Source organism: Balaenoptera borealis (assembly GCF_965194805.1).
Source record: "Balaenoptera borealis genome assembly, chromosome: 9".
Classification (NCBI taxonomy): domain Eukaryota; kingdom Metazoa; phylum Chordata; class Mammalia; order Artiodactyla; family Balaenopteridae; genus Balaenoptera; species Balaenoptera borealis.
The window spans coordinates 64,558,366-64,582,605 of record NC_138873.1 but is presented as its reverse complement, the minus strand read 5'-3'; the positions used below and the strand labels follow the sequence as shown (position 1 = coordinate 64,582,605).

Here is a 24,240-nt window from a genome sequence, read left to right as displayed (position 1 = left end):
TTTGGAAAAGATGGAGGAAAGATACAACATTTTTGTATTAATTTTAAAATGTTTTTGTAAATCTGAAATTATTTTAAAATGAAAAATTGAAAAAGATAAATAATTGATTAATGGCACAGGCCATGTTTTGTTCATAATGCATTGATAACAGAAAAAGGAGACTACAAATGAACGCATTCATCCCACTGTGTATGTGACTATTTTTAATGATATGTAATATACATTGGAAGGAAAGTACACCAAAATATTGACAGAAATTACCTCTGGGAAGTTGAACTGTAGGTGATTTTTTCTTTCCTTTATTTTTTTATTTCCTTTTTTTTCTCCTTCTCTTTTCTCTCTTTCTTTCCTTCATCCATCCTTGCCATCCTCCCTCCTTCCTTCCATTTCTCCTTCCTCCCTCCTTTCCTTCCTTCCTTGGTTTCTTTTTCTTGCCTTTCTTTCTTTTTGCTTTTCTTTGCTTTCCAAACTTTGTATAATTAACATATATTGCTTGTGTAATCAAGAAAATATAGTACAATAATTATGAAGTACACAAATTAAAAATGTTGCATATGAAATATTAAAAAATCTCTTATTTTTATTTTAGTACCTGAGAATAGAGATTGTCAAAATAATTTCCTTTATATGTGGTTATTGTTTTCATTTCTGTCTCTCTATTTGTCTTTATCTTAATAAAGTCACAGGTAGCTATAATGAATTCTTGGACCAAGGCCAGGTAAAGATGGCCCTATGGTGAGTCTTTCCTTTAATTTCTCTTCATAGACTATCCTAATGATCTCTGCTTCTCTTCTCATGGTATTTCTAAAATGCTTACATTCAACTGGGACAACACACACCTGTAATGGCAATATATTAAGGAATACCTTTTTGGTTTAAAAAAAGTGCAAGTTTTATCTCTTCATGTAAATTATAGATACTTATAAAATGATTAAAATATTAATATATACTTAACTGAAAGATAGGTTTCAATTAATATTACTTATCCAAGGACTTCATGGCTCTTATAATGTGGTTGCTTTAGACTTTTAAGTATAGTTCTTGAAAGTGTAATGTTTCTTCAAAGCCCAGAATGAAGCCAATTTGTCTAATTTCAAATCCCAACTCCAAACCTCAATATCTGTGTGATCTTGAACAAGTTACTTAACCTGTCTGTGCCTTAGTTTCTCATATGCAAGATGAAATAATAATATAACCTATCTCTTAGGGTCATTTTAGAAGGAGAGGAATGATTAAAGGTAAGTCACACATGGTAACTACACAGTAAGCGTGAGCTATTGTTCTTTCTATTATACAAACTGAGGTCCTGCTCAAAGGTGACCTCCAAATGATAGAGCAACCCTATCCTTACATCAATCAAAATATCTTTGCTGTAATTTTTACCTAATTTTGTATATTAGAATTAGCCACATTTACAGAATATCTTCGTTCTAAAGCTGTATTGACATATTTAACATATCTTAACATTAAAAATGAAATGCTTGATATTAATTTAGAACTAACAGTTGAGAAAGAGTCTTTCCATAAATTATCTGATTTCAGTTTAAGCGTCACACTTTGTTACACCCTAAATAATAGAGTGCCTAGCCTGTAGGTGTGCTAATTACCTGAAAGAGTTCTGTACATTCAAACTCCAAGTTGCAGTTAATTAACTTAATTAATTTTTCATCATAATTTGATCCCTAAAGCCCCATTTTGGTTGTAATTTCTTGTAGTGTTCTGAGCGAACCAATGAAACACACAAAAAATAGCATAATATTCCAGCTGTGACTTTTATCCTTGTATAACAAGAGACAACCAAACAAAATGTATAGCTAATAGGTAATAAGTTACATGAAAAGTGGAAAAAATGATGGAGAATAGGGTTGGCTGATGTTGAACATAGGTAAAGAGGAAGGGGCACCCCAGGGAAAGGGGAGAAGATAGAAGAAATCAATAAATGAGGAAGGGGTAAGAGAACAGAAAATATGTGGATGGGATTTAAAAAAAAAAACGGTTAGAAAGATTTCTCAGTCAGTAGAGCCAAAAAAATGAGGGAAGAGTATGGGGTTCCAAGACTCAGCTCATGTGGAAAGAGAGAGAAGAGGCAATGTTCCTTTAAAAACATATGGAAGTGCTAGAATAAAAAAGTTAAATATCTAAGCTAAAAATAATAACAAGTGAATCTGCATTTGCTTGAAATCAGTTACAAAACCAGTGCAAAAGTGGTAGGGCTGATACTCAAATGGTCAAGGGATTGGGGTTCTAGAAGGTCTTGTAGGGGCTGGAGAAGTGAGCTCTGAAGCTTGTGAAGATTTACAAGGATGGACAGCATGCCTCAGGGCTGCTCAGGGTAAGGACCTGCAGAAAACTCAGTACTCCTCACTCCCCCACCTCTTCCTGCAAAAAGGTAAGGGGATTTGTTGTATCTCTCTCTTAAGAGAAAATGTCACTGAGGGGAAATTGGAATCCCAGGCATACCTTCCATGTAGGTATGGAGAGATAATGCACATACCCCACATGGCTGAGAACCACATGGCAGAAATTCAGTGTAGAAATTGGTCCAGGATCATTGAAGCCCTTGAAATTCCCTGAATAAACAAGCCAAAAACATCTCTGAAGTGACATTTTCACAACAACTTGAGGGCCTCCTATTGAAAGTAATAAATTAAATAAATAAATAGAATTTCAACCAAACAAAAATTGCTAATGCATAGCAAATAAAGTAACATGAGAATTGGCAGGTAGAATGAAGAGCAGAACGGCCTAACTAGAAATAATATTTGAAGTAAGAATACTAAAAATGATTAAAGAGTTAAAAGAAGCAATAAAACCATAAGCAAATGACAGCAACAAGGAAGAGGCCTGAATCGAAAGCCCAAAAGTCCTGGGATTGATCAGGTTCACCAATAAGTAGTTGAAAAACTGGTGTTGAATTTCTCTGAGCTTTAATTTTCTCATGGAACTGCTGATATATTTATCTCATGGTGTTTGCATAAAAGATTGTGTGAGGAAATGCATGTAAAGTTCCTAGAAAATTATAAGTGCTCAGTAAATATCAGTGTTTATCTGAGTTCCCATTTATGAAAGAAAAAGTTAGATGTTGAAGCTCAGTCAACTGTTTATTTGCAATTCTGAGTACCAAGATCTATGTAGTGTACATTAAGTTTTGAAACACGATTTCCTACTTAGTAGGATTGTAAGAAAATAGTATGGAATAGGACACCTATCAAGATATGCAGTTAACCTAACAACAGTAGCATACCAATTGTCTGTCCATCCATATATGTAATATCTTCAGGGACATGTAGAACATAGTCCAAATGCTTCTCTCAAGCATGACCTTCTCTAAGGGATAGGGCATAAGAACAGCACCATCTATTTTTTCAGATAAGCCTTAGAAACATTTTTGTCAAGTTTGAAATACATCTTTTTCAGATACTGATTAGAATTTCATTATGTTTACAAGTAATTTTTGGAAACGGATACCTTTATAACATCCCATCTTTTCATCCAGAAATCTGGTATATCTCTCTCCTTTTATTTACCTTTTAAAATATTCTTTGTTCCTTCATGAAGTTTTGTGATACCTTTCATAAATATTTCTTATAAAATTAATTCCTATATATTTTAGACATTGGTTGCTATAGAGACTCACATCTTAGATATTAGGTATCCAAGGAAACTTTTTATTTCTTTATATTTCACATCTAACATATACCATTTTTTATTTTAAGTGCTTTTAAGTTTAATTTTTTCCTTTGCTTTTTGTAGGTAGATAGTGGCATATTCTGGATGCCTTCCTTTACAAATTATTTCTACTATTATTTATCACACTGACAAGAAGTTTCAAATAGTATGGCATGATAAGTGGAGAGCATAGAAATTCTTGTCCTGTACATGTTGAAGAAGTATCATTCTACATTTAATTTCCTAAAGATGACAATTTCTTTGGTATCTTTTTGTCATTTTTGCAGATGATAATTTAGTTTTCTCTCTTTTAACATATTAAAGAATTTTGTTACTAAAATTCCTACTTGGAACCATCCTTTTCTTGCTGTATATAAATTGATTATGAAGTACAATTCTTTTAATAATCTTCTGAAGATCATGTCCTTGTGTTTTGGACAACCTCAAAAGGTCATACCATAGTTCATGTGCATGTGTTTATGTGTTACTTTGTGAGGTCTAAGTATGAAGGCTAAATTTACTATCCTGAGAATAGTATGTTTCTTGACAGTTTGAAGTAATGTAACTGTAAAACTGTACTGTAAGCTGTGAAGGCAAGGATATTTTCTGTGATAAACACAACTCAGGGGCTTATAGAGATATGCATGGAGTAGATAAAGTCACAGCATGAACACAAAACATTATTTTTTTTTTTTTGACCACAACAAAAGCAACAATGATTGCAATTACCAAACATGAAACACACTCATACTATGTCATAATATTGACATTCAGTCCAGTAATCCTCCACTGTAACAGCTCCTTTACTTTGCAGTGAAAATTGATTTGTATATTCTTTGCCTCTGAGTCCTTCTGGGATTTTTTTTTTTTAATTCAAACAGAAAGTCACAAAAATTATACTCATCCTCATCAGTTCACTCAGTCCCATGTAATTTTCTTTTTTCATCTTGATCTTTTGTTAGCACTTTTATGAGTTCATCAGTTTTTCATTAGAGTTCTGAAAATGCTTATTCATTCAGTTCAGCAGTACAGTCAGTTACCAGAAACCTGTACTTGTCAGAGTATTTCCCATGAATTTCTTAAAGATGAAACCCTTTTATAGGAACATATTTGCAAAAGCATCAGAGTACACCCAGAACTGTCTGTAAATGACAAAAGACTTAAAAATGACCATGGTTAAAGATTTGATGAAAGTTCATAATAATGCAGTTGACAAGAAAATTAGTTATTTCTGAGATATACATTTTAAAGTAATAACTAGGATTATGACTTATAACATTATACCAGAACATATAAGATTTTTAGAAATTTCATGTAATGTCTGAAACATTTATATTAACATATTTCCATACAAATAACCCAATGAAAGTTTAGTATTAGTTGTTTTGTTTGTTTTTTTTATACTGCAGGTTCTTATTAGTCATCAATTTTATACACATCAGTGTATACATGTCAGTCCCAATCGCCCAATTCAGCACACCACCATCCCCACCCCACCGCAGTTTTCCCCCCTTGGTGTCCATATGTCTGTTCTCTACATCTGTGTCTCAACTTCTGCCCTGCAAACCGGCTCATCTGTACCATTTTTCTAGGTTCCACATACATGCCTTAATATACGATATTTGTTTTTCTCTTTCTGACTTACTTCACTCTGTATGACAGTCTCTAGATCCATCCACGTCTCAACAAATGACTCAATTTCGTTCCTTTTTATGGCTGAGTAATATTCCATTGTATATATGTACCACACCTTCTTTATCCATTCGTCCATCGATGGGCATTTAGGTTGCTTCCGTGACCTGGCTATTGTAAATAGTGCTGCAATGAACATTGGGGTGCATGTATCTTTTTGAATTACGGTTTTCTCTGGGTATACACCCAGTAGTGGGATTGCTGGATCATATGGTAAATCTATTTTTAGTTTTTTAAGGAACCTCCATACTGTTCTCCATAGTGGCTGTATCAATTTACATTCCCACCGACAGGGGAAGAGGGTTCCCTTTTCTCCACACCCTCTCCAGCATTTGTTGTTTGTAGATTTTCTGATGATGCCCATTCTAACTGGTGTGAGGTGATACCTCATTGTAGTTTTGATTTGCATTTCTCTAATAATTAGTGATGTTGAGCATCTTTTCATGTGCTTCATGGCCGTCTGTATGTCTTCTTTGGAGAAATGTCTATTTAGGTCTTCTGCCCATTTTTGGATTGGGGTGTTTGTTTCTTTAATATTGAGCTGAATGAGCTGTTTATATATTTTGGAGATTAATCCTTTGTCCGTTGATTCGTTTGCAAATATTTTCTCCCATCCTGAGGGTTGTCTTTTCGTCTTGTTTATGGTTTCCTTTGCTGTGCAAAAGCTTTGAAGTTTCATTAGGTCCCATTTGTTTATTTTTGTTTTTATTTCCATTACTCTAGGAGGTGGATCAAAAAAGATCTTGCTGTGAGTTATGTCAAAGAGTGTTCTTCCTATGTTTTCCTCTAAGAGTTTTATAGTGTCCAGTCTTATATTTAGGTCTCTAATCCATTTTGAGTTTATTTTTGTGTATGGTGTTAGGGAGTATTCTAATTTCATTCTTTTACATGTAGCTGTCCAGTTTTCCCAGCACCACTTATTGAAGAGACTGTCTTTTCTCCATTGTATATCTTTGCCTCCTTTGTCATAGATTAGTTGACCATAGGTGCGTGGGTTTATCTCTGGGTTTTCTATCTTGTTCCATTGATCTATGTTTCTGTTTTTGTGCCAGTACCATATTGTCTTGATTACTGTAGCTTTGTAGTATAGTCTGAAATCAGGGAGTCTGATTCCTCCAGCTCCGTTTTTTTCCCTCAAGACTGCTTTGGATATTCGGGATCTTTTGTGTCTCCATACAAATTTTAAGATGATTTGTTCTAGTTCTGTAAAAAATGCCATTGGTAATTTGATAGGGGTTGCATTGAAACTGTAGATTGCTTTGGGTAGTAGAGTCATTTTCACAATGTTGATTCTTCCAATCCAAGAACATGGTATATCTCTCCATCTGTTGGTATCATCTTTAATTTCTTTCATCAGTGTCTTATAGTTTTCTGCATACAGGTCTTTTGTCTCCCTAGGTAGGTTTATTCCTAGGTATTTTATTCTTTTTGTTGCAATGGTAAATGGGAGTGTTTCCATAATTTCTCTTTCAGATTTTTCATCATTAGTGTATAGGAATGCAAGAGATTTCTGTGCATTCATTTTGTATCCTGCAACTTTACCATATTCATTAATTAGCTCTAGCAGTTTTCTGGTGGCAGTCTTAGGATTCTCTATGTATAGTATCATGTCAAATGCAAACAGTGACAGTTTTACTTCTTCTTTTCCAATTTGTATTCCTTTTATTTCTTTTTCTTCTCTGATTGCCGTGGCTAGGACTTCCAAAACTATGTTGAATAATAGTGGTGAGAGTGGACATCCTTGTCTCATTCCTGATCTTAGAGGAAATGCTTTCAGTTTTTCACAATTGAGAATGATGTTTGCTGTGAGTTTGTCATATATGGCCTTTATTATGTTGAGGTAGGTTCCCTCTATACCCACTTTCTGGAGAGTTTTTATCATAAATGGGTGTTGAATTTTGTCAAAAGCTTTTTCTGCATCTATTGAGATGATCATATGGTTTTTATTCTTCAATTTGTTAATATGGTGTATCACATTGATTGATTTGCGTATATTGAAGAATCCTTGCATCCCTGGGATAAATCCCACTTGATCGTGGTGTATGATCCTATTAATGTGTTGTTGGATTCTGTTTGCTAGTATTTTGTTGAGGATTTTTGCATCTATATTCATCAGTGATATTGGTCTGTAATTTTCTTTTTTTGTAGTATCTTTGTCTGGTTTTGGTATCAGGGTGATGGTGGCCTCATAGAATGAGTTTGGGAGTGTTCCTTCCTCTGCAATTTTTTGGAAGAGTTTGAGAAGGATGGGTGTTAGCTCTTCTCTAAATGTTTGATAGAATTCACCTGTGAAGCCATCTGGTCCTGGACTTTTGTTTGTTAGAAGATTTTTAATCACAGTTTCAATTTCATTACTTGTGATTGGTCTGTTCATATTTTCTGTTTCTTCCTGGTTCAGTCTTGGAAGGTTATACCTTTCTAAGAATTTGTCCATTTCTTCCAGGTTGTCCATTTGATTGGCATAGAGTTGCTTGTAGTAGTCTCTTAGGATGCTTTGTATTTCTGCAGTGTCTGTTGTAACTTCTTTTTCATTTCTGATTTTATTGATTTGAGTCCTCTCTCTCTTTTTCTTGATGAGTCTGGCTAATGGCTTATCAATTTTGTTTATCTAAGAACCAGCTTTTAGTTTTATTGATCTTTGCTATTGTTTTCTTTGTTTCTATTTCATTTATTTCTGCTCTGATCTTTATGATTTCTTTCCTTCTGCTAACTTTGGGTTTTGTTTCTTCTTCTTTCTCTAGTTTCTTTAGGTGTAAGCTTAGATTGTTTACTTGAGATTTTTCTTGTTTCTTTAGGTAGGCTTGTATAGCTATAAACTTCCCTCTTAGAACTGCTTTCGCTGCATCCCATAGGTTTTGGGTCGTCGTGTTTTCATTGTCATTTGTCTCTAGGTATTTTTTGATTTCCTCTTTGATTTCTTCAGTGATCTCTTAGTTATTTAGTAACGTATTGGTTAGCCTCCATGTGTTTGTGTTTTTTACGTTTTTTTCCCTGTAATTCATTTCTAATCTCATAGCGTTGTGGTCAGAAAAGATGCTTGATATGATTTCAGTTTTCTTAAATTTACTGAGGCTTGATTTGTGACCCAAGATATGATCTATCCTGGAGAACGTTCCGTGCACACTTGAGAAGAACATGTAATCTGCTGTTTTTGGATGGAATGTCCTATAAATATCAATTAAATCTATCTGGTCTATTGTGTCATTTAAAGCTTCTATTTCCTTATTTATTTTCATTTTGGATGATCTGTCCATTGGTGTAAGTGAGGTGTTAAAGTCCCCCACTATTATTGTGTTACTGTCAATTTCCTCTTTTATAACTGTTAGCAGTTGCCTTATGTATTGAGGTGCTCCTATGTTGGGTGCATATATATTTATAATTGTTATATCTTCTTCTTGGATTGATCCCTTCATCATTATGTAGTGTCCTTCCTTGTCTCTTGTAACATTCTTTATTTTAAAGTCTATTTTATCTGATATGAGTATAGCTACTCCAGGTTTCTTTTGATTTCCATTTGCATGGAATATCTTTTTCCATTCCCTCACTTTCAGTCTGTATGTGTCCCTAGGTCTGAAGTGGGTCTCTTGTAGACAGCATATATATGGGTCTTGTTTTTGTATCCATTCAGCAAGCCTGTGTCTTTTGGTTGGAGCCTTTATTCCATTCACGTTTAAGGTAATTATTGATATGTATGTTCTTATGACCATTTTCTTAATTGTTTTGGGTTTGTTTTTGTAGGTCCTTTTCTTCTCTTGTGTTTCCCACTTAGAGAAGTTCCTTTAGCATTTGTTGTAGAGCTGGTTTGGTGGTGCTGAATTCTCTTAGCTTTTGCTTGTCTGTAAAGCTTTTGATTTCTCCATCAAATCTGAATGAGATCCTTGCCAGGTAGAGTAATCTTGGTTGTAGGTTCTTCCCATTCATCACTTTAAGTATATCATGCCACTGCCTTCTGGCTTGTAGAGTTTCTGCTGAGAAATCAGCTGTTAACCTTATGGGAGTTCCCCTGTATGTTATTTGTCATTTTTCCCTTGCTGCTTTCAATAATTTTTCTGTCTTTAATTTTTGCCACTTTGATTACTATGTGTCCCGGTGAGTTTCTCCTTGGGTTTATCCTGTATGGGACTCTCTGCGCTTCCTGGACTTGGGTGGCTATTTCCTTTCCCATGTTAGGGAAGTTTTCGACTATAATCTCTTCAAATATTTTCTCTGGTCCTTTCTCTCTCTCTTCTCCTTCTGGGACCCCTATAATGCGAATGTTGTTGCGTTTAATGTTGTCCCAGAGGTCTCTTAGGCTGTCTTCATTTCTTTTCATTCTTTTTTCTTTATTCTGTTCCGCAGCAGTGAATTCCACCATTCTGTCTTCCAGGTCACTTATCTGTTCTTCTGCCTCAGTTATTCTGCTATTGATTCCTTCTAGTGTAGTTTTCATTTCAGTTATTGTGTTGTTCATCTCTGTTTGTTTGTTCTTTAATTCTTCTAGGTCTTTGTTAATCATTTCTTGCATCTTCTCAATCTTTGCCTCCATTCTTATTCCAAGGTCCTGGATCATCTTCACTATCATTATTCTGAGTTCTTTTTCTGGAAGGTTGCCTATCTCCACTTCATTTAGTTGTTTTTCTGGGGTTTTTTCTTGTTCCTTCATCTGGTATATAGCCCTCTGCCTTTTCATCTTTTCTATCTTTCTGTAAATGTGGTTTTTGTTCCACAGGCTGCAGGATTGTAGTTTTTCTTGCTTCTGCTGTCTGCCCTCTGGTCGTTGAGGCTATCTAAGAGGCTTGATGGGAGGCTCTGGTGGTGGGTAGAGCTGACTGTTGCTGTGGTGGTCAGAGCTCCATAAAACTTTAATTCTCTTGACTGTTGATGGGTGGGGCTGGGTTCCCTCTCTGTTGGTTGTTTTGCCTGAGGCAACCCAACACTGGAGCCTACCTGGGCTCTTTGGTGGAGCTAATGGCAGACTCTGGGAGGGCTCATGCCAAGGAGTACTTCCCAGAACTTCCGCTGCCAGTGTCCTTGTCCCTATGGTGAAACAGAGCCAGCCCCCGCCTCTGCAGGAGACCCTCCAACACTAGCAGGTAGGTCTGGTTCAGTCTCCCCCAGGGTCACTGCTCCTTCCCCCGGGTCCTGATGCGCACACTATTCCATGTGCGCCCTCCAAGAATGGGGTCTCTGTTTCCCCCAGTCCTCTCGAAGTCCTGCAGTCAATTCTCACTAGGCTTCAAAGTCTGATTCTCTGTGAATTCCTCCTCCCGTTGCCGGACCCCCTGGTTGGGAAGCCTGACGTGGGGCTCAGAACCTTCACTCCAGTGGGTGGACTTCTGTGGTATAAGTGTTTGCCAGTCTGTGATTCACCCACCCAGCAGTTATTGGATTTGATTTTACTCTGATTGCGCCCCTCCTACCGTCTCACTGTGGCTTCTCCTCTGTCCTTGGACGTGGGGTATCCTCCTTGGTGTAGTCCAGTTTCTTCCTGTTGATGATTGTCCAGCAGCCAGTTGTGATTCTGGTGCTCTCACAAGAGGGAGTGAGAGTACGTCCTTCTACTCCGCCATCTTGGTTAATCCCCCTACAAAACATTAATTTTACTAAAATAATTTTTTTCTGTTGAGGAATCAATACCTTTATATTTAAACAAATATGGATATTGACTGAAGTAAAAATGCTAAATTGTATTCTGCTATTAATGGCCCTTAATGGAAAATTTTAAAATGCTCTGGCCCACTTGATCTGTTAAGCTATTTTTACTACGCCAGTTTTTCATTCCGCTTATTTTCAATGTTTTAAAAAATTAAAAAATTTTACTTTAAGTATTTTAAGACTGATATTTAGCATAATCTTAGCATCTTAGAATACTTTTCATTTTGATGATCCCCTTTAGTCATTCATTTTATGTATTTTCATAAATAGCCATTATTATTTTTGTCATTGTTTATATTGTTATTTGTTTACAGACAATGCTTTTGCAAGATTTTCTTGCTTTCCAATGCCTTTGACTTAACTTCCCTACCTTCCTTTTACTTGTATGTACTTTTTTTAGATATACCGCTGATCCTTGAACAATGCAACAGTTGGGTTGCCGAGCCTCCATGCAGTTGAAAATCCAAATATAAACTTATAATAGGCCCTCCACATATAGGGCGACTGTATATATAGGTTCCTCCATATCTACAGTTTTGAATCCACAGGTTTAACCAACTGCAGACGGTGTAGTACTGTAGTTTTTACTATTGAAATAATCCACTTATAAATAGACCCACACAGTCCAACCTGTGTTATTCAGGAGTCAGCTTTATATCCTTTCATGATGCTTCCAGTAAGAACTTGTAAAAGATAAGGTCCTCCTGCCTCTCTCAAGATGTCTATTTCTCTTTTGGTCTTAAGCAAGTTTACCTAGGTATACTGTGCTAAGTTCAACGTTTTGAAGATAAGGCTCCAGGCTTTATTGTTGTTGATAAAAATTTCTGCTTTCAATCTAATTGTACTTCACATGCAGTCACCGTCTTGTTTTTATTCTTCAGAAATTTTAAACAAATGTTTGGATTTGAATTTATTTTTATTTATCCAGTACATTTTCCCTTGTGTTTTGTTAATTTGAAGAATTTGTTGTGGAAATTTTCAGGCATAATTTTATAAAATATTCTCTTTCATTCTTTTTTTCTCTTACCTCTATTGAGATATTATTAAAATATAACATATGTGAGTTTAAGAGGTACAGTGTGATGATTTGATACATGTGTATATTGCAAAATGAGTATCAGTATGAGATTAGTTAACACCTACGTCCCCTTACATTATTACCATTTTTTTGTGTGGTGATAACATTTAAGATCTACTGTCTTAACTTTCAAGTGTATAATACTCTATTTTAAACTATAGTCACCATCTTATATTAGATCTCCAGAACTTATTCATCTTATAGCTGGAAGTTTGTACCCTTTGACCAACATTCCCCCACCCCTCAACTCCTGGCAACCACCATTCTGCTTTCTTTCTATGAGTTCAGCTTTTTTAGATTCCATATATAAGTGAGAACATACAGCATTTGTCTTTCTCTTCTCTGACTTATTTCCCTTGGCTTATGCCCTCAAGGTCCAACTGTGTTGTCACAAAAGGTAGGATTTCCTTCCTTCTTATGGCTAAACAATATTCCATTGTATATGTATTCCATATTTTCTTTGTTTATTCATCCATCAGTGAATACTTACATTGTTTCTGTGTCTTGTCTATTGTAAATAACACTGCAATGGACATGAGGGTGCAAATATCTCTTTAAGATAGTGATTTTGTTTCCTTTGGATAAATACCCAGAAGTGGAATTGCTGAATGATCTGGTAGTTCTATTTTTACTGTTTTGAGGGATCTCCATTCTGTTTTCCGTAGTGGCTGCATCAATTTACATACCCACAAACAATGCACAAAGGTTCCCTTTTCTCCACATCTTCAGGAACACTTGTTTCTTATTTTTTTTGATGAAAGCCATTTTAACAGGTGTGAGATATCTCATTGTGGTTTTGATTTACATTTCCTTGATGATTAGTGATGGGCATCTTTTCATGTACTTGTTGGCCACTTTTGTATATCTTCTTTGAAAAAAAAGTCTATTCAAATCCTCTTCTCATTTTTAATTGGATTTTTTTTTAACTATGGAGTTGTATGAGCTACTGATTTGTATTAATCCTTTATCCCACAGATGGTTTGCAAATATTTTCTCCTGTTTCCTAGATTTCCTTCTCTTTTCATTGATGATTTCTTTTGCTGTGCTAAAACGTTTTAATTTGATGTAGTCCCACTTGTTTATTTTTGCATTTGGTGCTTACAATTTTGGTGTCATATCCAAAAAGTCATTGCCAAGACTAATGTCAAAGAGCTTTTTCTCTGTTTTCTTCTAATGGGTTTATAGTTTGGGGTCTTACATTTAATTCATTAATCCATTTTGCATTAATTTTGTGAGTGTTATAAAATATGAGTTGAATTTTATCCTTTTGCCTGTGAATATCCAGGTTTCTTAACACCATTTATTGAAGAGACTAGGCTTTCCCCATTGAGTATTCTTGTCTCCCTTATCAAATATTCATTCACTGTATATGCTTGGGTTTATTTCTGGACTCTTGATTCTGTTCGGTTGGTCTATGTGTCTATTTTTATGCCAGTACCAGACTGTTTTGATTACTTTTGGTGTCTATCCAAAAAAATCATAGACATTTTAGGATTGTTTTGCCCTTCTGTAAAAAATGCCATTGGAATCTTGATAGGGATTGCATTGAATCTATAAATGGCTTTGAGTATGGACCTTTTAACAACATTAATTATTCCAATTCATAAAACATGGGATATCTTTCCACTTGCATGTGACTTCTTTAATTTCTTTGATCAAGCTCTTGTAATTTTCAGCATACAGATTTTTCACCTCTGTTTTGTGCTGATCCCACCCTATTGATAGTGTTGGTCTTGGCTAGAAATAGCAGGGTTGGGTGCTTACCTGGGCCTGAGGCAAGCTCCCCATAGACTTTTCCCCTTTTGGAACCAATGTTGTGGCTGGACCAGCCCTTGTGGTTCTTATTATGACTGCAAGATGCCCTCAGCAGTTAATATCAAGACACTGTGAAACAACAGGGTTTATTACTCACAGGTCTTGGAGAGTACGTGGCACACCTGAGGCCACACAGTGAGGCCTCAGGCAGAATGAGGGCAGGTGGGGAGAGAGAGAACACACACACTCAGGCCTGGGAGCTCTGCTTTTATTGGGGTCAGTAGTGGGGGCCTATGGTTTCGTGGGTTCATTCTTTATTGGTGAATTTAAAGCATAAGATCAGGAATTAAAGTTCAAGAAGAGAAAAACAAACAGCCAACAGTCAGTTATCTAAGTGAATCAAAGATCTCTAAAACAAGCAAATTTTGGTGCAGTAGGGGTGAGGTGGATGTGGTGCGAAGCCTGGCTCTTACCTAGTCATGTGGCTGGCAGTGTGTTTAGTCAAGAGAGCTGTCTTTGAATTGGATTCCTTAGCAATCAGAGCTTAAGTTAGGCACTTGCATTATGATAAAAAACAAAAAATAAACAAAAAACTGTCAGACACTTACACTACAACCTCCTTGGTTAAATTTATTCCTAAGTATTTTATTATTTGTGATTCTGTTGAAATGGGGTTATTTTATTTATTTCTTTTTCAGGTAGTTTGTTGTTAGTGCATAGAAGCACAGCTGATTTTTTTATGTTGATGTTTGTGTCCTGCAACTTCTTTAAAATTCACTTTTTAGTGTCAACAGTGTTTTGGTGGCATCTTTCGGGCTTTCTATATATAAGATCATATCACCTGCAGACAGAGACACTTGTACTTCCTCTTCTCCAATTTGGACACTTATTATTTATTTATTTTTTTCTTACCTAATTGCTCTGGCTAGAACTTCCAGTACTGTGTTGAACAGGAATGGTAAAATGAGCACCCTTGTCTTTTTCCTGATCTTAGTAGGAAAGCTTTTAACATTTAACCATTGAGTGTGATGCTATATATGACCTTTATTATGTTGAGGTCTGTTCCCTCTATACCCACTTTGTTGAGAGTTTTTGTCATAAAAGTTTACTGCTTTTGCTGCATCCCATAAGTTTTGGTATTTTGTATTTTCATTTGTTTCAAGATAATTTTTTATTTCCCTTCTGATTTCTTCTTTGACCCATTGGTTGTTTGGGAGTGGTTGTTTAATTTCCACACATTTATTATTTTTTCAGTTTTCCTCCTGTTACTGATCTCTAGTTTCATACCGTTGTGGTTGGAAAAGATACTTGGTATGATTTCAATCTTGTATTTGCTAAGGCGTGTCTTGTGTCCTAACGTATAATCTATCCTGGAGAAAGCTACAGGTGCACTTGAGAAGAATATGTATTCTGCTGCTGTTGGGTAAAATATTTTATACATGTCTGTCAGGTCCATTTGGTCTAAGCTATAGTTCAAGTCCAACGTTTCTTTACTGATTTTCTGTCTGGATGATCTTCCAATAGTTTAAGTAGGGTATTGAAGTCCCCTACTGTTATTGTCTATTTCTCCCATTCTGTAGTGTTTGCTAAATATATTTAGGTGCTCTATTACTGGGTGCATATATAATTGTTATATTCTCTTGATGAATTGATCCCTTTATCATTATGTATCTGTCCCTTGTTAAAGTTTTTGACTTAAAATCTACTTTGTCTGATATAAGTATAGCAACCTTCTCTCTTTTGGGTTCCAGTTGCTTGGAATATCATTTTCCATCCCTTCATTTGGAGCCTATGTGTGTCCTTAAAGCTAAAATGAGTCGCTTGTAGGCAGCATAAAGTTGGGTCTTATTTTTTAATCCATTCAGCCATTTATCTCTTTTGATCGGAGAAGTTACTGCATTTACATTCAAAATAATTTTGATAGGCATGGATTTACTATTGCTATTTGTTTAACTGTTTCGTAGCCTTTTTGTAATTTCTGTTCCTTCTTTTTTCTGTTACTCTCTTCCTTTGTGATTTTATGATTTTTTTTATAGTGGTATGTCAATTCTTTTCTTAGTATTTTTTATATATCTACAATAGGTGTTTGCTTTGTGGTCGCCATTAGACTTACAGAAAACGTATTATATTTACAACAATCTATTTTAAGTTGATAATAACTCCAAACACATACTAATGTTCTACAGCTTTCTATCTCCTCATATATTTTGGTTTTGATTTCACTTTTCATCTATATATACTGCATATCCATTTACAAATTATTGTTTTATAGTTATTTTCAATACTTTTGTCTGTAACCTTCATACTAGACTTGTGATTTACTCACCTTCATTACCCGCCTTCTCTTTGATTTTATTCAGTTTTATTATGTGTCTTGGAGTTAGATTGTTTTGAGTTGAAATTTTGGGGTGACTTATTACCTTCATGAACTTGGATATTGAAAATATTGAAATCTGTCCCCAGATTTGGGAAGTTCTTATTATTTCCTTACATTTTTTTTAGTTTGATTTAATTTCTATATTTAAAAAAAATTTTTTAACATTTTTATTGGAGTACAATTGCTTTACAGTGGTGTGTTAGTTTCTGCTGTATAACAAAGTGAGTCAGCTATACATATACATTTATCCCCATATCTCCTCCCTCTTGCATCTCCCTCCCACCCTCCCTATCCCACCCCTCTAGGTGGACACAAAGCACTGAGCTGATCTCCCTGTGCTATGCAGCTGCTTCCCACTAGCTATCTGTTTTACATTTGGTAGTGTATATATGTCAATGCCACTCTCACTTCGTCCCAGCTTACCCTTCCCCCTCCCCATGTCCTCAAGTCCATTCTCTATGTCAGCATGTATATTCCTGTCCTGCCCCTAGGTTCTTCAGAACCTTTTTTTTTTTTTTTTTTTTAGATTCCATATATATGTGTTAGCATATGGTATTTGTTTTTCTTTCTGACTTACTTCACTCTGTATGACAGACTCTAGGTCCATCCACCTCACTACAAATAACTCAATTTCATTTCCTTTTATGGCTGAGTACTTATCCCATTGTATATATGTGCCACATCTTCTTTATCCATTCATCTGTCGATGGACACTTAGGTTGCTTCCATGTCCTGGCTATGGTAAATAGAGCTGCAGTGAACATTGTGGTACATGACTCTTTTTGAATTATGGTTTTCTCAGGGTACATGCCCAGTAGTGAGATTGCTGGGTCGTATGGTAGTTCTATTTTTAGTTTTTTAAGGAACCTCCATACTGTTCTCCATAGTGGCTGTATCAATTTACATTCCCATCAACAGTGCAAGAGGGTTCCCTTTTCTCCACACCCTCTCCAGCATTTATTGTTAGTAGATTTTTTGATGATGGCCATTCTGACTGGTGTGAGGTGATACCTCATTGTAGTTTTGATTTGCATTTCTCTAATGATTAGTGATGTTGAGCATCCTTTCATGTGTTTGTTGGCAATCTGTATATCTTCTTCGGAGAAATGTCTGTTTAGGTCTTCTGCCCATTTTTGGATTGGGTTGTTTGTTTTTTTGATATTGAGCTGCATGAGCTGCTTGTATATTTTGGATATTAATCCTTTGTCAGTTGCTTCATTTGCAAATATTTTCTCCCATTCTGAGGGGTGTCTTTTTGTCTTGTTTATGGTTTCCTTTGCTGTGCAAAAGCTTTTAAGTTTCATTAGGTCCCATTTGTTTATTTTTGTTTTTATTTCCATTTCTCTAAGAGGTGGGTCAAAAAGGACCTTGCCGTGATTTATGTCGTGGAGTGTTCTGCCTTTGTTTTTGCTAAGAGATTTATAGGGTCTGGCCTTACATTTAGGTCTTTAATCCATTTTGAGTTTATTTTTGTGTATGGTGTCAGGGAGTGTTCTTATTTCATTCTTTTACATGTAGCTGTCCAGTTTTCCCAGCACCATTTATTAAAGAGGCTGTCTTTTCTCCATTGTATATTCTTGCCTCCTTTATCAAAGATAAGATGAACATATGTGTGTGGGATTATCTCTGGGCTTTCCTGTTCCATTAATCTATATTTCTGTTTTTGTGCCAGTGCCATACTGTCTTGATTACTGTAGCTTTGTAGTATAGTCTGAAGTGAGGGAGCCTGATTCCTCCAGCTCCATTTTTCTTTCTCAAGATTGCTTGGCTATTCGAGTTCTTTTGTATTTCCATACAAATTTTGAAATTTTTTGTTCTAGTTCTGTGAAAAATGCCATTGGTAGTTTGATAGGGATTGCATTCAATCTGTAGATGGCTTTGGGTAGTATAGTCATTTTCACAATGTTGATTCTTCCAATCCAGGAACATGGTATATCTCACCATCTGTTTGTATCATCTTTAATTTCCTTCATCAGTGTCTCACAGTTTTCTGCATACAGGTCTTTTGTCTCCTTAGGTAGGTTTATTCCTAGGTATTTTATTCTTTTTGTTGCAGTGGTAAATGGGAGTATTTCCTCAATTTCTTTTTCAGATTTTTCATCGTTAGTGTATAGGAATGCAAGAGATTTCTGTGCATTAATTTTGTATCCTGCTGCTTTACCAAATTCATTGATTAGCTCTATTAGTTTTCTGGTTGTGTCTTTAGCATTTTCTATGTATAGTATCATGTCATCTGCAAACAGTGACAGCTTTACTTCTTCTTTTCTGATTTGGATTCTTTTATTTCTTTTTCTTTTCTGATTGCTGTGGCTAAAACTTCCAAAACTATGTTGAATAATAGTGGTGAGAGTGGGCAACATTGTCTTCTTCCTGATCTCAATTTTTCACCATTGAGAACAACGTTGGCTGTGGGTTTGTCATATATGGCCTTTATTATGTTGAGGTAAGTTCCCTCTATGCCTACCTTCTGGAGGGTTTTTATCATGAATGGTGTTGAATTTTGTCAAAATCTTTTTCTGCATCTTTTGAGATGATCCTATGGTTTTTCTCCTTCAATTTGTTAAAATGGTGTATCACATTGATTGAATTGTGTATATTGAAGAATTCTTGCATTCCTGGGATAAACCCCACTTGATCATGGTGTATGATCCTTTTAATGTGCTGTTGGATTCTGTTTGCTAGTATTTTGTTGAGGATTTTGTGATACTGGCCTGTAGTTTTTTTTTTTTTGTGGCATCTTTGTCTGGTTGTGGTATCAGGGTGATGGTGGCTTCGTAGAATGAGTTTGGGAGTGTTCCTCCCTCTGCTATATTTTGGAAGAGTTTGAGAAGGATAGGTGTTAGCTCTTCTCTAAATGTTTGATAGAATTCGCCTGTGAAGCCATCTGGTCCTGGGCTTTTGTTTGTTGGGAGATTTTTAATCAGTTTCAATTTCAGTGCTTGTGATTTGTTTGTTTATATTTTCTATTTCTTCCTGTTTCAGTCTTGGAAGGTTGTGCTTTTCTACGAATTTGTCCATTTCTTCCAGCTTGTCCATTTTATTGGCATATAGATAATTGTAGTAATCTCTCATGATCCTTTGTATTTCTGCAGTGTCAGTTGTTACTTCTTTTTTCATTTCTAATTCTATTGATTTGAGTCTGCTCCCTTTTTTTCGTGATGAGTCTGGCTAATGGTTTATCAATTTTGTTTATCTTCTCAAAGAGCCAGCTTTTAGTTTTATTGATCTTTACTATTTTTTCCTTCATTTCTTTTTGTTTTTATAAATTTATTTATTTATTTTTGGCTGAGTTGGGTCTTTGTTGCTGTGCACAGCCTTTGTCTAGTTGTGGCGAGCAGGGGCTACTCTTCATTGTGGTGCACAGGCTTCTCATTGAGGTGGCTTCTCTTTGCAGAGCACTGGCTCTAGGCGTGTGGGCTTCAGTAGTTGTGGCTCGTGGGCTTTAGAGTGCTGGGTCAGTAGTTGTGGCGCACCGGCTTTGTTGTTCCGCGGCATGTGGGATCTTCCCAGACCAGTGCTCAAACCCATGTGCCCTGCATTGGCAGGCGGATTCTTAACCCCTACGCCACCACGGAAGCCCTCCTTCATTTCTTTTTCATTTATTTCTGATCTGATCTTTATGATTTCTTTCCTTCTGCTAACTTTGGGGTTTTTTTCTTGTTCTTTCTCTAATTGCTTCAGGTGTACGTTTAGGTTTTTTATTTTAGATGTTTCTTGTTTCTTGAGGTAGCATTGTATTGCTATAAACTTCCCTCTTAGAACCGCTTTTGCTGCATTCCATAGGTTTTGGGTCGTCGTGTTTTCATTGTCATTTGTTTCTAGGTATTTTTTGATTTCCCCTGTGATTTCTTCAGTAATCTCTTGGTTATTTAGTAGTGTATCGTTTAGCCTCCATTTGTTTGTATTTTTTTTTTTTTTTTTAAATGGGTGGGAGCTGCCAGGTGAAGGAGAGGGTGGAGAGAATCCTCCTCCAACTCTAACTTTCCTTTTTATAGCTACTTTATTTATTTATTTATTTATGTATTTTTGGCTGTGTTGGGTCTTCGGTTCGTGTGAGGGCTTTCTCTAGTTGCAGCAAGCGGGGGCCACTCTTCATCGCGGTGCACGGGCCTTTCACTATCGCGGCCCCTCCCGTTGCAGGGCACAGGCTCCAGACGCGCAGGCTCAGTAGTTGTGGCTCATGGGCCCAGCTGCTCCGTGGCATGTGGGATCTTCCCAGACCAGGGCTCGAACCCGTGTTCCCTGCATTAGCAGGCAGATTCTCAACCACTGCACCACCAGGGAAGCCCTGTTTGTATTTTTTACAGTTTTTTTTCCTGTAATTGATATCTAGTCTCATAGCATTGTGGTCGGAAAAGATACTTGATATGATTTCAATTTTCTTAAATTTACCAAGGCTTGATTTGTGACCCAGGATATGATCTATCCTGTAGAATGTTCCATTTGCACTTGGGAAGAAAGTGTAATCTGCTGCTTTTGGATGGAATGTCCTATAAACATCAATTAAGTCCATCTTGTTTAAATTATCATTTAAAGCTTGTGTTTCCTCATTTATTTTCATTTTGGATGATCTGTCCATCGGTAAAAGTCGGGTGTTAAAGTCCCCTACTATTATTGTGTTACTGTCAATTTCCCCTTTTGTGGCTGTTAGCATTTTCCTTATGTATTGAGGTGCTTCTATGTTGGGTGCATAAATATTTACAATTGTTATATCTTCTTCTTGGACTGATCCGTTGATCATGATGTAGTGTCCTTCTTTGCCTCTTATAATAGTCTTTATTTTAAAGTCTATTTTGTCTGATATGAGAATTGCTACTCCAGCTTTCTTTTGATTTCCATTTGCATGGAGTATCTTTTTCCATCCCCTCACTTTCAGTGTGTATGTGTCCCTAGGTCTGAAGTGGGTCTCTTGTAGACAGCATATGTACAGGTCTTGTTTTTGTATCCATTCAGCCAGTCTATGTCTTTTGGTTGGATCATTTACATTTAAGGTAGTTATCAATATGTATGTTCCTAGTACCATTTTCTTAATTGTTTTGGGTTTGTTATGTAGGTCTTTTCCTTCTCTTGTGTTTCCTGCCTAGAGAAGTTCCTTTAGCATTTGTTGTAGAGTGGTTTGGTGGTGCTGAATTCTCGTAGCTTTTGCTTGTCTGTAAAGGTTTTAATTTCTCTGTCAAATCTGAAGGAGATTGTTGCTGGGTAGAGTAATCTTGGTTGTAGGCTTTTCCCTTTCATCACTTTAAATATGTTCTGCCACTTTCAGAGTTTTTGCTGAAAGATCAGCTGTTAACCTTATGGGGATTCCCTTGTGTGTTATTTGTTGTTTTTCCCTTGCTGCTTTTAATATTTTTTCTTTGTATTTAATTTTTGATAATTTGATTAATATGTGTCTTGGCGTGTTTCTCCTTGGATTTATCCTGTATGGGACTCTGCCCTTCCTGGACTTGATTGACTATTTCCTTACTCATATTAGGAAGTTTTCAACTATAATCTCTTCAAATATTTTCTCAGTCCCTTTCTTTCTCTCTTCTTCTTCTGGGACCCCTATAATTCGAATGTTGGTGCATTTAATGTTGTTCCAGAGGTCTCTGAGATTGTCCTCAATTCTTTTCATTCTTTTTTCTTTATTCTGCTCTGTGGTAGTTGTTTCCACTTTTTTATCTTCCAGGTCACTTATCCGTTCTTTTGCCTCAGTTATTCTGCTATTCTTTTCTTCTAGAGAAATTTTAATTTAATTTATTGTCTTGTTCATCATTGTTTGTTTGCTCTTTAGTTCTTCTAGGTCCTTGTTAAACATTTCTTGCATTTTCTCCATTCTATTTCCAAGATTTTGGATCATCTGTACTATCATTACTCTGAATTCTTTTTCAGGTAGACTGCCTATTTCCTCTTCATTTGTTTGGTCTGGTGGGTTTTTACCTTGCTCCTTCATCTTCTCTGTATTTCTCTGTCTTCTCATTTTGCTTAACTTACTGTGTTTGGTGTCTCTGTTTCGCAGGCTGCAGGTTCATAGTTCCTGTTGTTTTTGGTGTCTGCCCCCAGTGGATAGGGTTAGTTCAGTGGGTTGTGTAGGCTTCCTGGTGGAGTCGTCTGGTGCCTGTGTTCTGGTGGATGAGGCTGGATCTGTCTTTCTGGTGGGCAGGACCATGTCTGGTGGTGTGTTTTGAGGTGTCTGTGAACTTATTATGATTTTAGTCAGCCTGTCTGCTAATGGTTGAGGTTGTGTTCCTGTCTTGCTAGTTGTGTGGCATAGGGCATCCAGCACTGTAGCTTGCTGGTCATTGAGTGGAGCTGGGTCTCAATGTTGAGATGGAGATGTCTGGGAGAGCTTTCGCCGTTTGATATTACATGGTGCCGGGAAGTCTCTGGTGGACCAACGTCCTGAACTCGGCTCTCCCACCTTAGAGGCTCAGGCCTGATACCCAGCCAGAGTACCAAGACCCTGTCAGTCACACGGCTCAGAAGAAAAGGGAGAAAAGGAAGGAAGGGGCAGAGGGAGGGAAGGAGGGAGGGAGGAAAAAAATAAAGTTATTAAAATAGAAAAAAATTATTAAAAATAAAAAAGTAAAAAGTAAAAAAAAAAAAGAGAGAAAGAAAGAAGAGAGCAACCAAACCAAAAAAGAAACCCACCAGTGATAACAAGCGCTAAAAACTATACTGGAAAAAAAAAAAAAGGACAGTCAGAACCCTTGGACCAATGGCAAAAGCAAAGCTATACAGACAAAATCACACAAAGAAGCATACACATACACACTCACAAAAAGAGAAAAAGGAAAAAAATATATATATATAAAAAATTAAAAAAAGAAGAGAGCAACCAAGTCAATAAACAAATCTACCAATGATAATAAACTCTAAATACTAAACTAAAATAAACATAAAACCAGAAAGAAACAAATTAGATGCAGAAAGCAAACCCCAAGTCTACAGTTGCTTCCAACCTCTACCACCTCAATTTTGGGATGGTTCGTTGTCTATTCAGGTATTCCACAGTTGCATGGTACATCAAGTTGATTGTGGAGATTTAATCCGCTGCTCCTGAGGCTGCTGGGAGATATTTCCCTTTCTCTTCTTTGTTCCCATAGCTCCTGTGGTTCAGCTTTGGATTTGGTCCTGCCTCTGCGTGTAGGTCACCTGAGGGCCTCTTTTGGGAAGTCTGAGGTCTTCTGCCAGCGTTCAGTAGGTGTTCTGTAGGAGTTGTTTCACATGTAGATGTATTTTTGATGTATTTGTGGGGAGGAAGGTGATCTCCGTGTCTTACTCCTCTGCCATCTTGAAGGCCATTATTTCTTTAATCTTTCTGCTCCTTTCTTGTTCAGTTCTGCTTCTGAGACTCCAGTAATGCTTAGATTGTTTCTTTTAATGATAGCCCATAATTCACTCTTTTTCATTCTTTTATCTTTTTCTCCTCTGACTGTGTGATTTCAAGTGATCTGTATTTTAGTTTTTGTCAGACAACTTGTAGATCTTTATTTCTTTAGGATTCGTCACTGAAGCTTTATTAGTTTCCTTTGGCAATGTCCTATTTCCTTCATTATTAATGATCCTTGTGGCCTTGCATTTATGTCTGTGCATTTGAGAGGCACCTCTTCTAGTCTTTATAGACTGGTTTCAGCAGGCATAGCCCTCCAGAGTCAGTCTGTCCAGAGATTCTGGGTGGGCCATCTGATGGTGTCCATGGGTGGACTTGCTGCTAGAGTCCTTGGGCAGGCACAGCTGGTGCCTGGGTCATTAGATGGGCAAGCTTAATGCTTGGGTACATGGGCACCAGCCCAGTGCCTGGATCTGCAGTTGTAGACCTAGATATCGACTCCACAGGAGCAAACCAGTACTGGGATTAGCTGGCAGCCAGGTTTGGTGGGACCAGTTTAGAAGCTGGGGTTATTGAGGTCATCTTCATAGTAGGATGAGCCTGGAGCCTGGGGCTACAAGAGTCAGCCTATAACCTGAGGTCTCGGGTACTAGCCTGGGCCTAGCCTAGTGCCATGAGCCTGGGTCAGTGGGAGCTGGTCTAGAGTCTAGGTCTGTGGGTATT

General features: G+C 36.7%; 1 protein-coding gene across 4 annotated transcripts in view; it reads left to right on the top strand.

Moving 5' to 3' along the window:
• The window catches only part of LOC309635317 (uncharacterized protein), a 190,103-nt gene that overhangs the window by 79,309 nt on the left and 86,554 nt on the right, over positions 1-24,240 (top strand). The gene's annotated exons all lie outside the window — the stretch shown is intronic.